At 43.1% G+C, this 20,476-nt stretch overlaps 1 long non-coding RNA gene across 2 annotated transcripts; it reads left to right on the top strand.

Moving 5' to 3' along the window:
- Nucleotides 1-4,186: 4,186 nt before the first annotated feature.
- Nucleotides 4,187-10,124, top strand: LOC127469329 (uncharacterized). Of its 2 annotated transcripts, none has more exons than XR_007903949.1 (3): nucleotides 4,187-4,790; nucleotides 6,704-6,825; nucleotides 10,040-10,124. It is a non-coding gene; the product is annotated as an uncharacterized LOC127469329 (long non-coding RNA). The 2 variants fall into 2 exon arrangements; XR_007903948.1 differs by lacking the exon at nucleotides 10,040-10,124 and adding an exon at nucleotides 7,640-8,103.
- Nucleotides 10,125-20,476: the final 10,352 nt, after the last annotated feature.

Genomic DNA, 20,476 nt, shown 5'->3' with positions numbered 1-20,476 from the left:
TACCAATTTGCAAAATGAGTCCCTAAGCCCAGGAGAAACAGAGACCAAACATTATTGTTATTATCCTTATTACCTCACCCTCTGTCTGTGAGGACAGCTATGTTTTATTCATTGAAAACACAGACAATTATGTTTCTGGTCTTGCCTCTTTGAGTGCCTCCTACCCTGCTTCTCTGAGCAGTGGCTCTTTCTAGGATCTGGCATACCAGCTGAGTCTGCCAGTGTGGGAGCAGCTCCTCTTCTTCACTGTTGCAGGTTTTTTCAGCCAGTTCCTCTGCACTGTTGTGTCCCATCCTGTGAGGAGAGCAGTCAGAAGAACTGAGGTTTCCAACTTGGGGAAGTCTTTTATTGTCCCAACCTGCTAAGAAGGAGAGCCAGGCCCCAGAGATGGGGATGGCTATGGGGGTTTTACTGTCTGGAGGCATCAGATTTGGATTTGCCTTCCACCAACCCAAATCTGGAGAATCTCCATTGCTATCTGAGAGGCTCTGCAGGAATAATGCTCCTGGCAAGCTGGCAGCCCTTCAGGACTGTACAATTCACTGAACAGACCAGAGCAGGTTGCACCGAAATCTGCACCAGACATTAAACCTAAACCAGGACCAAGCACAGCAAACCTCTAGGAAAGGTAAGATAAACATCCTTTGCACTTGGGACTGTGAGATCCTAATGCATTTGGCTTCAGTCAGGTATGATCAGCGTTGTTAGTCAGAAAAGGGAGAGCCAGGGTACACAGTTTGCTGACCCTTCTTCTTTAGGCTGGACCTATGACCTGTTGAAATTCAGGGAATCTTCTCCTGTCCTTCAATAGGCTTTGCAGCTGATCCTGTGTGTTGCATTCTGCTAACTTGGCAGCAACAGAGTTTAACCCAGTTGAAGGTCTGTGGAAAGCAGATTTCGAAACCCATGGTGGCATCCCTGTATGAAAGCAGTCTGAGTATCTCAGAAGAGGAAAAACCTGTGCCAGGTGTGACTCTACTGTCACTTAGCCTGAGAACAGTGAATTATGAACAGCACTTTGAGCTCTGGACAACTGCATTCAAGAAACATAACATCAAAATTTGAGCCCTGTCAGCAGGGTGGGGGGAAGATTTACAGCAGTGATGGAACGTAGCAGCAGTAAGAGCCCATCAGAGCAATGGGGTGTGGAATTTTGGAGCATTAGTTGTGGCTTCTCTGGAGCCATGGCAAGTAGAGTGAAGGGTCCATAATCACAATGTGTAGATATAAACGTACAGCAGTGCCCTGCTCTTGCCTAAAGAAGAGGGGTCACCATGGCATTGCTCGTTGTCCATTTTGATGGGCTCAGCGTGTTACTTGCCAGTTATTTCTCTCCTCCTGGAAACAAATTTGATCTGTACCACCTTTGTTGTCCTTGAAATATTAAGTAGTTTGTGTACAACAGAGCTGAGCTCTTAACTTCAGAGGGTTCCACTTGGCTTGCTGCCCAGCCTGGTGAATCCCCACAGAAGATATTTAAAGGCTGCCTGAAAGAAAACAGCTTTAATGACACAATAAATAAGTACACCCACCTCATGAGGAAATGGCATTGCTCTTGGAAAGGTGACATCCATACGGAGTCCACCAGCTGGATTATTTTCAGGGATGACCTCTTCAGGCTTGTACCAATTGCAGACTGTTAGAAAACACTTGAGGTATTGAATGTTTTTTTTAATTTCTCTCCTCCCAATTTAAGGATGTGATGACTGATGTGGAAGGAAAAAAACAAAGGCAAAAAGGAAAGGAAGAAAAGAAAAACAACAAGAAAAAGAGAGTGCATAAAAGGTAATAGCAATATTTTTCATATAGTCAAGATCAACTTTAAGCAAGTCCCAAGTAGCTGGAAAGAAGCACTTTAAAATGTGAAATCTACAAGCAACAGGTGCTGGGTCTCCAGCACCATTTTTTCTGTCTGTCTCTCCACTGGGCTAGTGGACCAGTGTGGGAGAAGAGACTCACCTGATAACAAGGCTTTCTAGCCCTGGTGTCAGGGAGACTAAGGAAGAAAAGTGGACTTTGCTGGTTACAGCTGATGTGATCTGTGTCTTTTCTCTTCCCCTCAGTTCCCTCCTAAATGTTTAAAGGAAGGAGTTATTCCTTTTCAGTGTTACCACCACAGAAACGGATGTTCAAGGCAAACATCCTCAGCTGCAGGAACCAACAGTGAAGTGCTCAAACTGACAGCCTGTCTTTCATGGTTGCTGGGTACTGAGCACATCACCTTTAACACACACTACTGCCTGGAGCCAGATTTTCCCCAGGTTTTGTAATAAACTCAGATTTAACATTTTTACTTATGTCACTTTTATAGCTTCAGCTGAGATATGAAGTTGAAGAATCAGACTCTGCAGTGGTGTAGAACCCTAATCACCTAGATTTTGAATCTATGCCATGGGAACACTTCTGCAAGTGGAATAATGGGCCTCAGGTAGTGCACGTCTGCAACCCTTTACCTGGAAAGAGGAGTGCTGGAGCAATACAGCCTTCCACACTGCCTGTGGAAGCCCAGCCACACTCATGTTAAAGCACAGGTAAGGTCTAACTAGCCTCAGACAGGAATTTTGTACACCCATTCCAACTGTATGCCAATTCCTGCAAGTGTATACAAATACCCTGGAGGACATTTTTGCATCATACTCTGACTTTTTTAGATAGCAGCTGCTCCTTTTTATTATTTATAGAAACAAGCTCTATTCTTGAGTGTTGTGGATTGGTTTTGCCTCTTACAAGCTTGCCAAATGCTTCCCATTCCAGGAGACTGATTTGAAGTATTTATCAGTTTTTCCAATACTTCACCTTTTGGGCTGAAAGTTTACATTCCTGGGGGTTGCCCCAGACTGAATTTTTGGTGAAACAGGTTAACCATATCTGAGAAGACTAGAGACTAATGGCTCTGTTGACAAAAGCTGACGGCATATACTTCAACAAGTCCAAGTGCTCTTCTGGTTTGGAGCAAGGACTTAAAACACTCAAAAAATGAGGAAGCAAAGCAGCAACTACCTGCAAAACATATGGATGGCATGATGTGTTTAACAACCCTGAGGTGCTGAGCAGGAAGAACTCCATTACCCAAGGCAGCACTCAGTCACTCAGAACCACAAGCTCTCTTCTCTTTGCTAGATCTCCTCCTGCTTCCATCCTTGTTAACATTCAACATGTTAAGTAACCTGGGAAAAAAAACCACTGGCAAAGGAATCACAAATGCTGAGTGTCATGCAAGCATTAGCGTTTGCATAAGTTGGAAGACTGTTTTATTTGGAACAAAGCCAACATAAGCCCTTCTTTCTTAGTCTTCACTCTCATCCTCACCCTTGTACCACACCTCCAGGCTTGGCACAGAAGTGATCTGGGCTAGAAATAATCATTAACTCCTGATGAGGTATTTTCCATTCACCAGGTCCTCCACCCTGTTGGCCATCCAGCATTGTGCTCCCAGTTTCAGGGCACATGGAAGAGACACAGGCTGATATCTCCAATACATTCAACCAGCCCTGCATGACCACTCTGCCATGGGAGCCTGTGATGCCACTCTGTGTTTGACTCCCTGTGGGAGCAGCAGAGAGTTACTGAGGATGCCCAAAAAATGTACCCCTGGGTTCTCCTACTTGCAACAAACAGGCTGCACAGAAACCACAGCAGCTGCTGAGGGAAGGTTTTGTTCTTCCTGTATTACCGTACAGAGGCAATATAAATTCTATTGTTTGCTAACTTTTGAGTACTTGGCTTTTCAACTTTAATATTGTGTCTGGGTATAATTATAGTTTGGATGTTAATTCTGTGAAAGTCTCACTCTGAGCACTGCTTAGACATTAAAAAAGACAGTTCAAAGAGGTTGGAGGACAAATGGAGAACACAGACAGAGAACAAAAGGCATAGGCTGCATGAGGCAGACCACAGGGTATATCCGCTAGTGGCTGTGCACCCAGGACTAGGACCTATGTCCTTGCTCAGTTCAGGCTGTCTTGCTCAGAGCAGGGACTCACAAAGCCTCTGTGGAGACCCTGTTTGACTGCCCCCACTCCTGTGGCAGGGAGTTTTTCCCCACGTGTTTGGGACTGTCCCTTCACCCTGGCAGTCCCCCACAACTCAAGAGAGGCAAAGAAAATTGTCAGAAATCCAGTCTAGAAACCCAGGCATTCTTCCACCCCTTGCTTCATAAAGGAGCCACCTGTGCACAATACTGACTTCTGCACCTTGTAGAGCAACTCTGCTAAGTTTAGTGAAGTGAGACCATGACAGGCCAGAGAAAAGCTCACAGCTGGGTCCTCAGCTTCACTGTGACCAGTGTCTGCAGGACCTGAGGGCAGCATTTTTTAATAAAGCAAACCCCACTGGCTGCTCTTTCCACATTGGATTTGCTGTCTTGCTCCATGTTGTTTGCTGCAGAGCTGTGAGGAAGTCTGAAAATGGTATGCCTGTTGTTGTTGGCTTCCTTCAGCTAAGGGTGCTCCCACTGACTTGTTCACACAGGTTTTTTCTGCTCTGGTTTTCTTATGGAAAAGAAAATACAAGACTGTATTTGAATGTTTGTTTTGAGAACAAACACAAAGAGTTATGCAGGCTTTGCAAGCAGAGCTGACAGAACAGGTAGGTCCTGTGATGAAAGCCTGTGGGTCACGGTGGCATTCCCTGAAGAACACCACAGAACAGGTTTTGTTTGGCCCAGAAAAAAACCCAGCACATCACTGTTCCAGATCACTGCCCCCATCAGGACAAAGGCCTTGACACGAAGAGGACTGACAGCCTGGGATGCTACCTAGTGCAGCAGCTGCATTATTAACAAAGACAATGTAAGAGAAAGCTGCACCTCCAGCTCACACTGTGGATCCCTTGGCATCAACAGAGCAAGGGATCTGCTGCTGAGGGCCCATCTTACTGTGACCTGAGGGTCACTCTGTGAAAAGGTCCTTCCATGCAGATCCACTCACACCAGTCATCCTTCCACTTGGCTGCCTTCTTTCCCTGCTCACATGCTGTTATTACCATTAGAGAGCTGCTGTCTCAGGTGAATGTTTGTCATGAGGCACTTGAGTGAATCCACAATCATTTTAGATTGATTGGAGATGGTCTTTTGGGGGCAGGGGGTTTGCAAGTAACACTATCTGCTAAGCACTCAGCTCCAGCTCAGCAGTGCGTAGTATACAGGCATGAACAGGTACAAGAGACAGCTTTATTGATGGAAGCAGTGATGTTCAGGACATGCATCCCTTGCTTATTCCCAGCTGCTTTCTGTTGCTTCGGTTTTTTTCCTGTGCAAGAGCTAACAACTCATCTGAAGAATATAGCTTATCCCAACGGCTGTGTCAAAAGGCTGCCCTATCTCTGATGTGAAGTTCGAATTTACAGAATCCTCCTTGGAAAGGAAAATAGGATTTTACAGCAAAGGAATCTTAAGAATACAAAAACTGATGCAGTTTCAGGTTGGATTCACCCAGTTGAGCATGCCATTTCTACCGATGGGAAATAGCAGGTACCTAGGAAAAGAAATGAAACAAGACAAAGGAGAGGGATCCTCCCCTCAGACTGACTTTCTGGTTTCAAGCTTGAATCCATAGAATCTCAGAAAGTCTGGGTTGGGTCCCTGCTCTTGGGGGCCATCTGACCTATGTAAAGCAGGCCCCAGATTGAGCTATCCAGGGCCCTGTCAAATCCACTCATATTTCCATCAAAGGAGAGTCCAGTTCTTCATGCTTCCCTGGTTGGCCCAAACTTCAAGCCTGCCCAGGGCCCTCTGTGTGTTGACTCTTCCTTCTGACCATCTCTGCTATTCTCTTTAGCGGCTGCTCATGGGCCATTCTTTCTCCAGTTCATCTGATCTTTTTTGCTGAGCCTGCTTAAACCTTTGCCTTTGCAGCTTCCTCTGGCAGTGAGTTCCATGGTTTAAACTAAATGTTGTGAAAAAGAAGGACTTCCTTTACTTTAAATCCTGGTAACCCAATCCTTTAATCTGTGAATAATTTGAGAACTCCCGTGTGCTAGGTTTTAACAGCAGTTCTGACGCTGTCATATAATTCAGCATAATTTATCAGCTTACTATTACAACCTAAAAACTGAAGATCTCCATAACTCAGTCTGCTATCTCAGTGAACCTGAGGTCTGCAAGGAAACCTCTGTATTTTCACCCTTGAAGCTCATACTCAATTGATTTGATATTTCATATGCTTGCTGCCAGAATTCTAGTCTACAAGCAGTTAGAAGAGTACAAACGAATACACGAAAAAGCAAGGAGGATTAGGAGGGATGAAGAAAAGGGGCTATGCAGTCCAAATGCAGGCATGAAGAACATCCTCAGCTTCACAAAGTCTTCAATGCAGGACAGAGAAAGAGTAGATCTCATTGGTTTTATAAGGAAGTAGATGAGACTATAAATGTCATGGCTGCTGGGACGCTATTTCTAGCAATGCCTCCATGCTTATCTAGTGGGGTTTAGTTTTGATTTTAATCGTGCTTTTCCAGAGGTTGCTTACTGATAGGGGAATAGTAATGGCACATGAGTAAAACTGAAGCAAAAAAATTCACAAAGAGTCTATTGAATTATCAACTCTTTGATTGTTTTGCCAAGCCAGAGGTACTTGCTCACCATTTCTTTCCTTTGCTTTTCCTGCTTAACCAGCTCATCCTCAAGTAAATCATCAGATGGCTTATTCAAGACCTCAGCCTTAATGGCTGAGGTGACCCCTTATGTTTTCTTCTTCCTCCCCAGCATGTAAGAAAAGGCATTTCCACAGGAGCATGGTGGATAAGATCCTGCTCTCACTATTTGACATGAGTCACAGTACTGCTTTCTCCAGTAAAAGCAAGCCTGTGAAATTATCATCTTTGAAGGTGAGCACAGCTGAATGCTGTACCTTTTCTTCAAACCAGCTTAGCTGGACATCTCTGTCTCACTGTATGACAGTGAACTTCCATCCTGGCACATGATGACCTTTATTCATTCAACCCTGAGCAAAGGCTGCAGCCTGGGCTTTTGCCAGAGCTCTGCCAGAGGGCTAAACAAAGATGTAAAAGGCAACACAAAGCCTGCTTTCACTGGGTTGTCTGCTAGTTTTGATCCCCATTGTTAATGAATATCAAAAGAAGAGTGTGATTTTGCAAGGAAGGGGGTTCTGGTCATAAAAGCATAGCTGAGTGCTGTGTGTGGGATGAGAGTCTCAAAATGAAAAAGAGATTGGGATGCATAAATCCTATTGATTTTCAGAGGAGACATATGTCTAGCTCTTTTCATTTTTTAACAAAATTTCCTCCTTTGGAGGATATGAAATGTACGTGGCATTTTCTCTCGAGCAGCAGAAAACTCAGGCTACATATGAAATATACAAAGGAAAAACTCCGTCACTTTTTTCTACACGAGAGTTTTGTCTCACTATTGACAGCAGTATTTTTACCCTCTGTGGCCCCTTCTGCCTCACCTATGGTCAGCAGCCCTCCTGTGGGAAGCTTTGCAGGCACCACTCCACATCTCCCTGAGGCTCATAGTAATCAGCCTCTCAGCGGGCTTCAGACAGATGCTTCAGCAGAAAGTGTGTCCACTAAATCCCAGTTCATATCCCACGTGTTTCCATGTGCTACCTAACACTAGATTTGAGCATCAAAGCCAGCCTCTGTTCATACAGGTTCACTAAAATTGATACTTTTGCAGGTATGACTTCCATGGTATTGTAAACAGCAGCAGACCCATAGGCAGTGTAAAAGCTCTGGAGAAGATCATTGATCCTAATAGCTTAGCTTCCTTATCTGAGTTTCTGAGAGACCACTAAGCACAGAAGACCCACACAGATAAACATGGATGTTTGCTTTGGTCCTGTTTATTCTCAACCCAACACAGGCAGTCTGAATGCTGAACTCCAAAATCACCTAGGTTTTACCTGAGTCACTAAGTAAACAGCACGCGTAGGATTTCTGCTAAACCAGAGTGTGAGGCCGTCCTGTGAGATGACCTCTTTAATATCTCAGTGTATGGAGCTTCACACAGAGCCCCCGTACCAAGCTCAATAAACAGGGTGTGATCACTCATCTCAGTGCAATAGCCAGGATTCCTGTGTTTCTCAGCCCTCTGTCCTCCTACTTTCCAGCATAATAGGACTTCATTACCAAAACCCCACAGATGGACCCCAGACGAGCAAGCACAACAGTGCGATTGTGAGGGGGAGTGATGACATTTCAGCATGCATATTGCATCCACACCAACCAGCACGGGTAGGAAGGGAAAAGTTAAATTAGCCACGTTGGGTGGGGGAGGAAAGCCACATCAGAGAAGCAGGGTCTTACTGCAGAAAGGAACTATTTGCCCAAGAAAAGAGTAGAGGCTCCACTGCTTGAGTTTTCTGAGAGGAAATTAGATGAGACGCATAGACAAATACATCTGAAGGGCTCCTGCCCGATTCCAAAGCAGCTAGAGTAGATGGCCCCTCTTTGTTCAGCAGTTGTTTTAAGAGTTTTACTGCTACTGTAGTTAAGCAGGTGAACATCTGTTGTCCATGTGACCCACTATAAAACTTCAACTGTCAGGAGCAGGACACACTGCGCTGTGATCAAGGGACGAAGTTTGCTTATTGTAAAGCCTGTAGACTTTCATTTGCATCTCTCCCTCCCATTAACAAGCAGTTGAGCGTGTGTTAAGAACAGGCTCACTCCAGCCAAACAGCATGTGAGTGCCTGCCTGAACAACTGGCGTTGATTTTCAGACATATATGGGATAAATTATACTTTTTGTTATTATTAAGTAACTGCATTGAGTTCTCACTTAGGGGTGTGGATATGACACAGCTTTTGGTGGGTTTGTATGTAGTCCCACTGATCTGCTGTCTAACTGTGGCCTAGGCATGTTTCTTCATTGCACTTTAGCTTTATGATCCCTAAAATGCAATAACAATGTTCCATTTTCTTTGTAAAGAGCTCTGAGCACCGCTGGGAAAAAGCAAGCCATTATTATAACTAAAGAACACTAATACAGAGTAGCACCACATGTTTCAGCTCTCCTCTTCTGTACTTAATGATTAGACATCAGTTGGGAGCTTCTCTACAGGATACAGGATTACTCTTTGAGGTGTAAACAATTAAGAAACCAGGGTATGATGTTGGTCAAGACAGTGTGAGCTAGAGGAACCGTTCAAGGCTGACTTCCCTTTAACAGGAAGCAGTAATAGGTGATAATCAAAGGGTTAGTATGATCCTATATAGTGATACTGATAATATGATGAAGCATAGCTCCACCACAGTACTATTAGCATTCAACATTTGTGTTGCAATAGTGCCAAAGACTCTTGACCTATGAAGAGCTTGCTGTGCCAGGCATTGCATAAATGTGTAGCAAATGGTTACTATTTCCCCAAAGAGCATCCCATAGCAAAGAGGTCATGAATTGGTGAGAGGAAAAAAACAAAGAGCAGAATGGGAACAGAGGATACACGGAGCAGGGTGTGTGCAGTTCCTAGCATGCCCTGAAAGGAAACATGGCCTGGAAGAGAGAGCATCCTGCACGGCTCAAAGGGAGGCTGGAATGTCATGTCACCACTAGATAAAGCTGGTGGCAGCTTCTGAGCTGTAACAACTTAGTGCTGAGTGCTGGATCACTGAGGACTGAAGCACACAATGGAAAATAAAATTCCCTCACTGCTTCCAATTAACAAGCAGCTTCAGTCAATTTCCTGAAAACAGTTGTCTCTAGTTAAAAGCATAAATCTGTGCATGTGAAGCAATCTTGGCTCTAGTAGAACACAGCCTAGCAAGGACTCCTTCTCCCGCCCACCAGGGCTTGCTAGGAATGCTGGTGGGCAGCATCTGCCCTTGTCCATAAGACCTGGGTGAGGTCTGTTCACTGATGGCTCCTGAAGTTCTATTCCCTGGGGATGGTTCCTGGTTGAGCCCCACGCAGAACCATCCCTCTTCCCATGTGGTTTTCAGACAGATGCCAAAAGCTGAGGCAAAAGCTCATAACATGCCAATTACTCTGGCCTCAAAACCGCAAACGATTGTATACAGCTGTTGGCAAATGAAACCTTGTTCCAAACATCTAATAACTAATTGAATAAAATTGTAGAGCCCAGCTCTGAGTTTGCCTGTTCTCCTGCCCTTGTGCCATCATTCCAGCCCTCTACCAGACCGTGTGTTCCAGCAAGAGGGATAGGAGGCTTGCCTCATGGCTTTCCATCATTCATTAAAAAAAAATAAAAAGAGGAGAGTCTGCCACAGCCTAAGTTTCAGATCTATGAGTTTTCTGTTGGAGCACTAAGAGGGTTAAATTTAAAGCCGATTTCCTATGTTTTTCCTGCACCAGAATTCAGTTAATGTACAAATAAACCGATTCATAGCAGCTTTTGGTTCTCCAGTAAAGATGTAACAAGTGCTTAATTTAGATGTGGTGAATGGTAATTATGTTTGATGGAAAAAGTGGGCAATTTTTCCTTTCTTTGTCAAATGCCTTGGATAAATTGTTTTTGTGACCTTATCTAGAACACAAAGGTCTAGTCACCACTTAAAATTATAAGGTAATTCATGAAATACACTGCTGGATCAGACAAAGAGACCAAACGTGACCTTGCCAATAATAACTTACACCACAGAGAAGGTCAAAAAAGGTTAGCATTGTCTTTTTTAGAATAACAATATCCTAAATTAAAGGTACAGTGTTTAATTTTAAAGAACCCAGAAATTATATGGTTTACTTCTAAAAAAACAGTACCGTTCTGAAACATGTGTAATGTTTCAAAGGTTATGAGAAACAGATGCCAGTACCCCATCCTTTTTGAATGACATCTGAAGTTATATGCAATTTTCTCCAAATTGCCTCTTAACATCTGATTGCCTCAAACCCAACTAACTGAGTTGCGTCGTTCGATATACAAAGGGGAAGCCTACGGTTGCAAACAGCATCTCCCAGGGAGGGAAATATTTCTGATTCAGCAAATCATTTTGACCCATAAGTAACAAACTGTTACTCCTGCAAAGAGATGTTGCTCTCTTCAAAATCTGTGCAAAGTCTGCTTTAGGTTGCTAGAGTTACTAAAATAATTTAAAAGGATTTTGCTGGCTTAGGGGAGAAAAAGGGTTGTGTTAAGTTTCCTGAACGGAATTTATTTTTTCAGTGCTAGCCTGATCTTTCTGGTCCACAAAGTCAATATTCTGACAGAAAGTAGTTCAGATTATAATCCAAATAACAGATCCCAAGAGATGATTCTACTCTTTAGTGAAGGCATCAAGAGAAAAAAAAAAGTACTGCATTTTATCACCATCTAAACTCACTTTCTGCTTCTCCAGTGGAATTGTTGCCTAACAGACAGCTCTGTTAATACTCTATATAACTCTCCATTGAAAAAAACATTAAAGACTTTGTACTCAATGCAAAAATATACAATTCAAATAGTCATGCTGATTCTTGGACTAATTGAAAAGAATTCATCATCCACACTGAAAAAGAGGAAAAATGCCATACTTCAGTTCCTTCACATGCAGGATGATGCAATTTCCTGGGAGTTGCTTGGGTATAGCAAGTGTCAGGATTTTGTCCTGGTAGGCTTCTGCTCTAATTCTAATGTGAGAAATTAATCCAAAACCCCGCTCAGTGAGGCTTGATGTGCAGTGTATCAAGCTCCTGAAACCACTAAATCTCTCAGTAAACTGTAACTCATTTGTTCCCCCATTTCCCCCTCACCTGGGTGCCCAGGACACAGTGAAGTGGGGTTCACTTGGTCACGCAGCCCTGTCGTGGCTCCTACCATTGGGGTATGCTGCACCTTGAAGGGGGCTATTGTCAGTGCCAGGAGGCAACTGGAGCTGCACAAAAGCCCAAACTTACATGATCAGCTCAGGATGGAGACCAGCTGAGAGTCACAAATGTCCTCAGCCCACCATCCCTGGGACGCCCAGTGCTGCCAACCACGGGAGCCATGCAGGGGCACGAAGAGAAGGCAGGCTTCCCCTTGTCAGCACAGGGATGTGTGCAGGTGGCAGGTCAGACTGGCTACAGAGGGGTGTCTGCTAGGACAGGTGCAAGAGGAGCCTGTGTTTGTATGCAGGTGAGGAGATGGGCCTGAATATAACAGCAACAGCTGGGATAAACTCAGTTTCTGAATGAAAAGAAATTAATTCTTGAACTCCTGTTCTGGGCAGGCAAAAAACCCTGTGGTTCTTAACACCTCAGTTACTCCAGTCATTTTAGTGGGAGTGCTCATATGTTAAAGAAATACTCATCTTTAAGAACTTAGCCTGAATTAAAGGTTTAACCTGGTGCTGTTGAGAAGGGATAACATGGAGCTCTACTGCTTAGGTAACTGCATAGAGCGGGGCGGAGATGTTGTACCTTCAAAGGGCAAAAAGAATGGTCTGGAAAGGGTTCTTCATCCTGAAAAACTCTAAAGATCTCATAGGGAGTAAAATAGGGGATGTGGGCAAAAGCAGAAGGTGGGATGCAAAAGAAGGGGAGGAGAGGAGAGGAAACAAAAAAGAGCACAACTGTGGAAGTGAGGAGTGAAAAGATGATGGAAAGTTTGAAAGGGAAGGCTGGAGAAACACTTTGCAGTCCTCCCCTCTGGGAGTTACAGTCAGTGATGTGGGCTTTTTATAAGCCTATGTTAGTATAACTTTCTTTTTTCCTTTTGTTTTTTTCCCCTTTTAAGATCTACACCATGTTTGCATTTTCCCTTCTCCTCTCCCTTGCCATGGCTGTTCAAATCTAATTACCAGAGGTTCACTATATTCATTAGCTTCATTCCCTCAAAACCCTGGGCTGCATGTCATCTGGATCTGATTATGTATGGTGCATTTCATTTTCCCAACTATTCCCCTACCTGCTTTTAATCAGCATGAGATTTTTCATTTAAATGTCATTAGGCTTTGGAATAAATACGTAAAGAACGTTACAAATAAATAAAAAAACTTTGTGCAAGTCAGGCACAAGGAAAGTCATGCCCAAGACCACCCATTGCAGTATCCTTCTCCGAGGAGGGTACACCAGATATGCCCAGAGGTGCTAACACAGCCTTCCTCGCTCTGTTAGAAGAGCACTTTGTTAAGGTGCAGATTTTTACTAGCCCTTTGAACACTCCTCTGAGATTGTAGATGAGGTACATCTGAGGCTCAGCACTTGGCAATGCATTTGTGCCTTTCATTTCTGTGGGAGTTCAGCCACATTCACAGTGATTTGCCTGCTGGCTTGCAAGGCAGTTAACCAGGCACACTCACCTGTCTGTCAGCTCATACCCTTCAGTGCCTTTCCAGCAAGCAAGGATTGATTATGCACGGAGGGGGGATTCAATTAACAAAAATAATTGAGCTACACTCTTTGTAGTGAAGTTAAGCATTTTTAAATGCCTAATTCTCCATCCTACACTTGTTCAGCTCTGCTTACTTCAGTAAGGTTAAGTATTAGATGAGTCCTCCACAGTGAAGGTTTCACCACAGGAGTCTAATGGACCAGAAGTACAAATAAAACACATATAAACTTTGGGATGGTTTCAAAAGAGGATTCAAAGTCTTTGAAAGAGCATACTCAAACACAAGTTTGATGAAGTCTCTGTAGTCTCTCTCTCGACCCTTTAAAGAAGCAGCTCACTGTTTCAGTCAGGTTTTATACTCCTAAATTTTTCTTCTTCATCTGTTTCTTCTAGTGCTTTGGTTTCCCTGGTATCTGTAAGGCCTGATCTTACTTTTCTTAACTCTTTTTTGTTTCTGCAGAGTACCTGATATCTCCTGATATCAGTTGCTTCTCTGAACAATTATAACACATAATCACTTTGCCATTATACCCCAGTTTGAGGCCAGTATCTCTTAGCTTAATTTCCAGTTCTCCTCTGACTTTGAAGTTTCTTTCTTCCCCTTGAGTAGGATATCTAGCCTTTCATGCCTTAAGTCCTCAAGGAATAACTCCTTCCTCGATTTGGCTACTTCTTCTCTTTGTACTGCAGTAGAGCTGAGAGAAAGTAGTGTTTGAGTAAGCAGTTAAGCTTGCCTGCTTTTTGTATAGACACACACAACACCAGGCTTGGCAATTCCCTACAAAGATGCTGTGTACCAGACAGAGCTTTCTCCTTTCCCATGTAGCATTGAGGCTATGCCTATATTTAGAGGTATATCTAAGTTTAGAGCTCATTTGGGCCACTTGACTGTAAGCATGCTAAAGTTAACCTAATTATTAGCAGGTTAAAAAAATTCTAAAAAGTGCATTTTTAGCAATTCTTTAAGGAGCATTTTAAAATAGGTTGCATCTCTGCTAAAATGGGTTCAAATAACACTTCTGTGTCATTACACTCACTGGATCAAGGAACAGCAATGCACAGTCTGAGTTCTTTAGTGCTTTAAGAATCATTTCATTTCAGTGACTTATTTTTGAATATTGGTTTGGTTTAGTTGCTCAAATTATTTAGTAAGTCATCTAAGGTAGCAAATTCATTTTTGAAAGATTGCAATCAGTTTGAGGACAATTTATGACTTAAAATGAGTGAAACATAAACATGAAAAATGAATGACGTGCTTGTCTTGCTTGGCCTTGACTCTCATCCATGTGCACTTTCAGTCTCCAACCCTTTTATGGGGTTGTGCTCTCTGAGAACAATCTATTAATTTCTGCAGGCCCAATTCAAGAAAACTATGGTCAATATTACAGACTCTCCTATTTTTCTAAAATTTTTAGGTTTTTTTCTCCCCCTGTATCAATTGATACAGCTTAATTTCACTCTTTTTTTGATTTATTATGTCATAAAATGGTCCTATCTGGAATAAAAGAATGATTTTGGTTTAGGATTGAGGAATATCATACCTAGCAGATGTTTGGGTAATTAAAGTCCCCAGGAGCACTGTATCCTGATCTCCAGAGCCCCTCTATAAATGGTTCGGGAATGTTTCCTTCCTCCTTTTTTGAGATGGGTAACAGATGCCCTAGCAGTGATCCTTTCGTCTTTCATGTCATGGCTCCTCACCCAAAGCATCTGTTTGCTGGTTTCCTGACAGTCAAACTCTGTTAGCAGCTTTTTTTCACAGGTAGGAAGCTCATTGGGAAATGCAGATCCACTACCCACTGACTTCTACAGATGGATTGATTCCTCAGGAAGAGGACAGGGAAAATCAGATCAATGGCACAAGAGCATTAATTCCTTGGTTTAATGGCTTGCAAGTAGCTAACGTATTTCTCAGAGTCTCTCTTCTTTTTGGTGGGGGGCAGGGGAGGTAGGTAGCAGAAGGTAGGGAATAAGATGTGAGCAAAATTGTGTTCTTCTTGTGAAAATTCAATCCAGTGTGTGCTTAAACACTTGCTGAATCAGTAACAGGGTAGACAGTTTGAAAAACCCATTATAAGGCTCATAAGCAAAGAGAACAGACTCCTCAAGCATCTGTATTTGCTGCTGCTTTGTAAAAGTGAAACAAATTTCGTTGGAAGTAATAATCTGTGAGCTTCAGTCAATGAAACACTTACCAGCCAGGTGTTCAGCAATCTTTCATCATCCCAAAGTCTGAGTGTTTAAATATAAAATTGCTTCAGATGAATGCTACCTTCTCTTCTCCTATGTGTTTTTTGTCCAGTTTCTGCACATTTCATTATTTTCTCCTTGCAATTTTTCTGTCATGACAGAACCTTGTCTAGGTCTGAATCCTGACTTTCTGACAGAAAATTCGGACTCAGATTCAAACTCAGACCCAAACCAGGGTAACTCATGTGTACGTTCAGTGCTTGACATCAAAGCAGAAAGATAATGACTGTCCTGACCCTACCATGACGCAATGCAGGAGCATCAGTGTCAACAGTCACCAGCCATCCAGGCCTGCTTTTAATCTCTACTACACTGACATAGATTGGGAACCAGTCCGTGGAGTCAGTGAACACCATGTCCACATGATTTAGTGAAATATCTTTGATTTTACTACAAGTAGATGACTGATGAGAAAATCCAGCCCACTATCTTCAGAAAGAAGGAAGCCACAAAAATGAAAGTGCTCTTCTCCACAGAAAACCATGGAGTGATGGAGAAGCCAAAACATGTGGGTTTACTGTGCCACTGGCAAGTATAGCTCATGAAGTGGAAAGAGAAGGGAAGAAGTTACTGACTTTGAACGGAAAATTATATCGCCAGGTAGAGGAGCAGAGAATGCATCCCCTGGGAGTGATGGTGAAGGTCAGATCCAGAGGCAAGGAGTTCAGACCCAGGTTCCTTGCGCTATCTCCTCTGGTTGTATAGATGCAGGATGAATTAGCAAGAGGGGTTTTGTGGAGGAAAGGCAGCAAAATGCTTTGCAAGAAAAGCTGGAACTGAAGCTGAAGCCTCTTCCTTGTAATGAGAAGCTATAATTCAAAGCAAGGTTGCCAAGGTTGCCAGATATGTGCATGTGCTCATGAAGACTCACTGCAGTAAAGAGGAAAATGGGAGCACAAAAGAATGTTTTTCCTTGCTTTAATGAGACTAATGGCCCTTTTCTCTGTATGCAGAGCTGAAGGATGCCACCATTAACTTTTTATTTGCAGTTTGTGTGCACCTTGCTGTATTTGCCTTTTTTATAGCAACAATCTCAGAGAAATATCTAGGATAGGAGGAAAAGCAGCATGGAGAGAGAGTTCCTGTGGTGGGAAGTGATGAACTGCCTTGCCTACCTGCCAAACTACCCCTTGCTAAACCACAGTAGTCGCATGCCATGGGCACATGATGAGTGTCAGTAATGTGCACTTTTGATGGATCACTTCATGAGGTGCCCTCACAGCCAAAGGCTGAGCAGTGTGTCTTTGCAGTAATGCAAGGAGCACCTCTTTTATTTGAACTGCTTTTTTTAGAGAAACTGTAGCAGATGACACTGAGAGGAATCAAAACAAAATGTAGGGAAAAAAGGAGACAGCACATCCTGATCCTGCAAGGACAGAAAACCATGAAAGCAGCATAACTATATGATATTTCAGCTTGTGCAAAAAGCATATGGCTCTGGCTAATATTACCTAGGCTTTGCAATGAGCAACAAGACGTTATTACCAAGGTATCCTGTGTGTACACACATACATATATATGTGTGTGGAATGGGAGAGAGGGTCAAAAAAGTCTAACTCTCTCCTCAGGCACTGTCAGTTTTTCTTTTCTTTGGTGGAAGATCTCAACACAAAGACCATGTTCCTGACGGAACAGCTGTGGGATGGCTTAATTGGAGACTGGGGGTCATGCAGAATGCGGAGCTCCCTGTTGTTTTTGAAAGAAAGAAACAGCTCTTCAGAATTGTGGTGTGAGAAGGCTGTGTTCAGCCCAGACTCAAATGGGGAACTTCAGTCTATGTTAAACTCAGCCATGAGGGGAATTGCTGTTTGCACTGATGTCTGTTGTTAACAGGTTTGTTGATAATGGTAATAACTGGAAAATCAATTATGGTCAATACAGAAGTAGGGAGACAGAGACTCTGCTCCGGATGAAATGCTGAAAGCAGCCCTTAGGTTCAAGACAGCAGAGCAGGAGGGATGAGACCACTAGTGATACACAGGGATGGGATGTGGGAGACCTGGAATCCTCATCCCAGATGTACCACAGGTTTCTGCCAGCAGCCACAGACTGCCTTTTCTGTGACCCAGGGCAGATCCCACCTGGCATGTGGTGAGGATGATCTGCCAGGATCTGGAGGACACCCTGAAATGCTAAATTAAAAGGCAGAATGAAGTTTGGACCCAGACAATGGTTGATTTTTTCCAGAAGCTAAAGGGAAAATCAAAACACAGAGAAGATCCTACTGGTCCTGGAAAAATATTTTCTTCCTGGTGAATCAAAAAACCTGAAAGAAATTGTATTATGCTTGAACAAAATATTTCAAAAAACCCAAAAGGCACCCCATTCTCTCTCTTGAACTGAGAACCTGACCTTGTGACAGGGTAAGGACTTACTGTGCATGGCTTGTACATAGACATCTGGAAGTATGATAAAGATGGGAACAGAATAAAATTTTCCTAGGTCTTCAGTCTCTCTGCCAAAAGACTTGCCAGACATCATCTCCTGATTTTCCTCTGGTGTTTTCTTAAAGTGTCTTGTGTATCTCCCTGTTTGAGCTTGAGCTATTTATAGCATAGCAGCAGGCATGGAGGTGAATATAGCTAAGGCTGCAGACCCACTGACTTTTGTCACTAAACAAATGTTCCATGGCTCTTGCAGGAAAAGTGTGGTCATACACAAAAAAATTTAATTCCGTACTATATATATATATATATATATATATATATATATATAAATATATATACATACTTTTTCCTCCCAAAAACAACCTCGTCAATTTTAATGTTAAATGAATAAATAATAACAAGACACTTAAGGTGTTAATGGAACATTAATTATTGCTGAGGTTTCTGTGGAGGAGCATGTGACATCCACATTAATACCAAATTACTTTCTTTATGACTAACATAATTACAGAGAATATTAAATTAAGCAAAAAGTGATGGGGCTCTTAGCAGTAATTGTTGCAATTGTTCATGCAGAATCGGATTTCTGATACCGTATTTTCCTAAATTGGCTAGGAAAAGCACAGGAGGCATGTAAATCACAATAAATCACTCCAGTTTACATCTCTAGCTTGAGAAACTGCTTCCTCATTGCCCACAGGAGAATAACAAGCATGGCCATTCAGGTCTGGTTTAAAACTGAGACTGTGGCAAAACGTGTTAGAAAAACAGTGCTGCTTTCCATTTCTGTTCAGAAAGTTGTTTTTTCTTTTCTTATCAGCAGTAATAGCAAACATAATTTTATGAATAAAAGTGATGGGGGAACTTAAGTTCACCTGGCCATTCACACATTGTTGTAAAGTCAGTTTTTCAGCCAGGGAGGGCTCTGGGTGAGCAGCTGCTCAGTTTTGGGTCTTTGCTTGTACTTGCATGGAAACTGAAGATTTGAGCATTTGAATGGCCATGTCTTGGTTCTTGAAGCACTTGGTATATATTGGGAATTACGTGCTTTTGTCTGAGAAAAGTTTCTGGCCCTAAAGACAAATTCAGTATCCACCGGAGCTGATGGAAAGAGTATTCTTATATTTACCTTCGAAGGCGGAAAGGGCTTTAATCCATAGGAAAAGACACACAGGGCTCACTCCTGAGTGAGAGGGCTGTAGAGTTGGAGCTCCTCTGTGTCCCCTCCTTGCCAAAGGAGGGCTGGCATCCCTGGGGTCAAAGGCTTCCTTAATCAGTAAAGCCCAGACTGCAGAAATGCCCAGAATAGAGTTACAGCTCTGGAGCTTTGAATTGAATGCAGGTGGGAGGCTGGGAGAGAGGCGGCTGTGATGGCCATGCAGAAACCCCTGGGGTACTTTCCAGGGTGTGCTCTATTATATAGCCCTTCAGCCCCACACTGGGCTTAATTATCTGAGGAGAAGAATTGACCTGGGAGCATGAAAGCAGAATAAAGAGGCTACCTGTGAGAGAATATCCTCACTTGTGAACTTTGAATTTACTTGAAACTGAAACGTGAACCTGGATGTCAGCATCAGGATTGACTACTGAGTGTTCTGAGTATCCTTTGATGAGCTTTGCTGTGCAGAGCTCACTGGCTTTTCTGCATGGCCGATCTCCTAATTCATATGGCATTACTTCAAGTGCCTGACCGCCTGCCTCAGAAGCGGGCCTCCCTCTGCCCGAAGTGACTTGAGCTAACTTGCCAACAGGATTTAACTTCTGGATTAAACAAGTTCTAGATGTGCCTGAAATGTTCCCACGCATAGAAATCCCTCTGTGAAAGGGCATGTGAGAGGTGAGCAAGATGCAGATGAAACCTGCACTTTGTTCATACTTTCTTCTCTAATTTGAAATGTGAGTTGGCCACTGTCCCCCTTTATTCTATTTCTACAGGCTCTTTGGAAGCCCTATTGTATCTGTGTGCCTGTTCATTTCCTCAACAGATTAATTCAACTTGCTCTGCTGACATGTAGTTAATTATGTTTCAGTTAACTCGTTTTCCTTGATGATGCTCAACTGCTGTCTGTAAATGAAATCGCTGCCTGGCTAATCAAAAGTTTCTGAGCGCCTTGTCTTCTATGAGTGCATGCACATGCCAGTCTGGCACTCTGCTCAAGATCACGGCTGGAGCTTGAGAGGACAGACATGTGTGAGTGAAATGTAAGGAGGAAGAAAATAAATGGATCCTGAACCTTCTGAAACTCCAAAATATTTCTGCAAATAAACTAATTAAGTATCTATGCCTGGGAAGATTTGATTAGGAATGGTTTCCCTGTGGCAGCTGAATGAGCTCGTACAGGAGACAGAGGCAATGCGTAAGATGCCCTCTGCTCATGGTCATGTCCTTCCTTCAGCTGCCCATTTGCATCAAAGCCAGCCCAAATAAGTGCCTACATTTCACAGAAATGTCCCCCTTTTCCTTGGGTCAATCTAGTCAAATTTCTGAGGATATCAAGCGTGCTGGGCATGCTCTCACACTCACTATGTACAAGGCAGGATTTTAGTGTCACAGCTGCCTCTTCCCCATCAGACCACAGAACTGAATTCTTCCCAAAGGAGGCCACAGCAGGACCCATCACCACTTAA

The sequence above is a fragment of the Manacus candei genome, unplaced genomic scaffold (assembly GCF_025592945.1).
Source record: "Manacus candei isolate 608988 ecotype Guabito, Panama unplaced genomic scaffold, ASM2559294v1 h1tg000017l, whole genome shotgun sequence".
In the NCBI taxonomy this organism is placed as follows: Eukaryota; Metazoa; Chordata; class Aves; order Passeriformes; family Pipridae; genus Manacus; species Manacus candei.
Note: the sequence above shows the minus strand (reverse complement) of the source record. Positions and strands in the feature narration are given on the sequence as shown.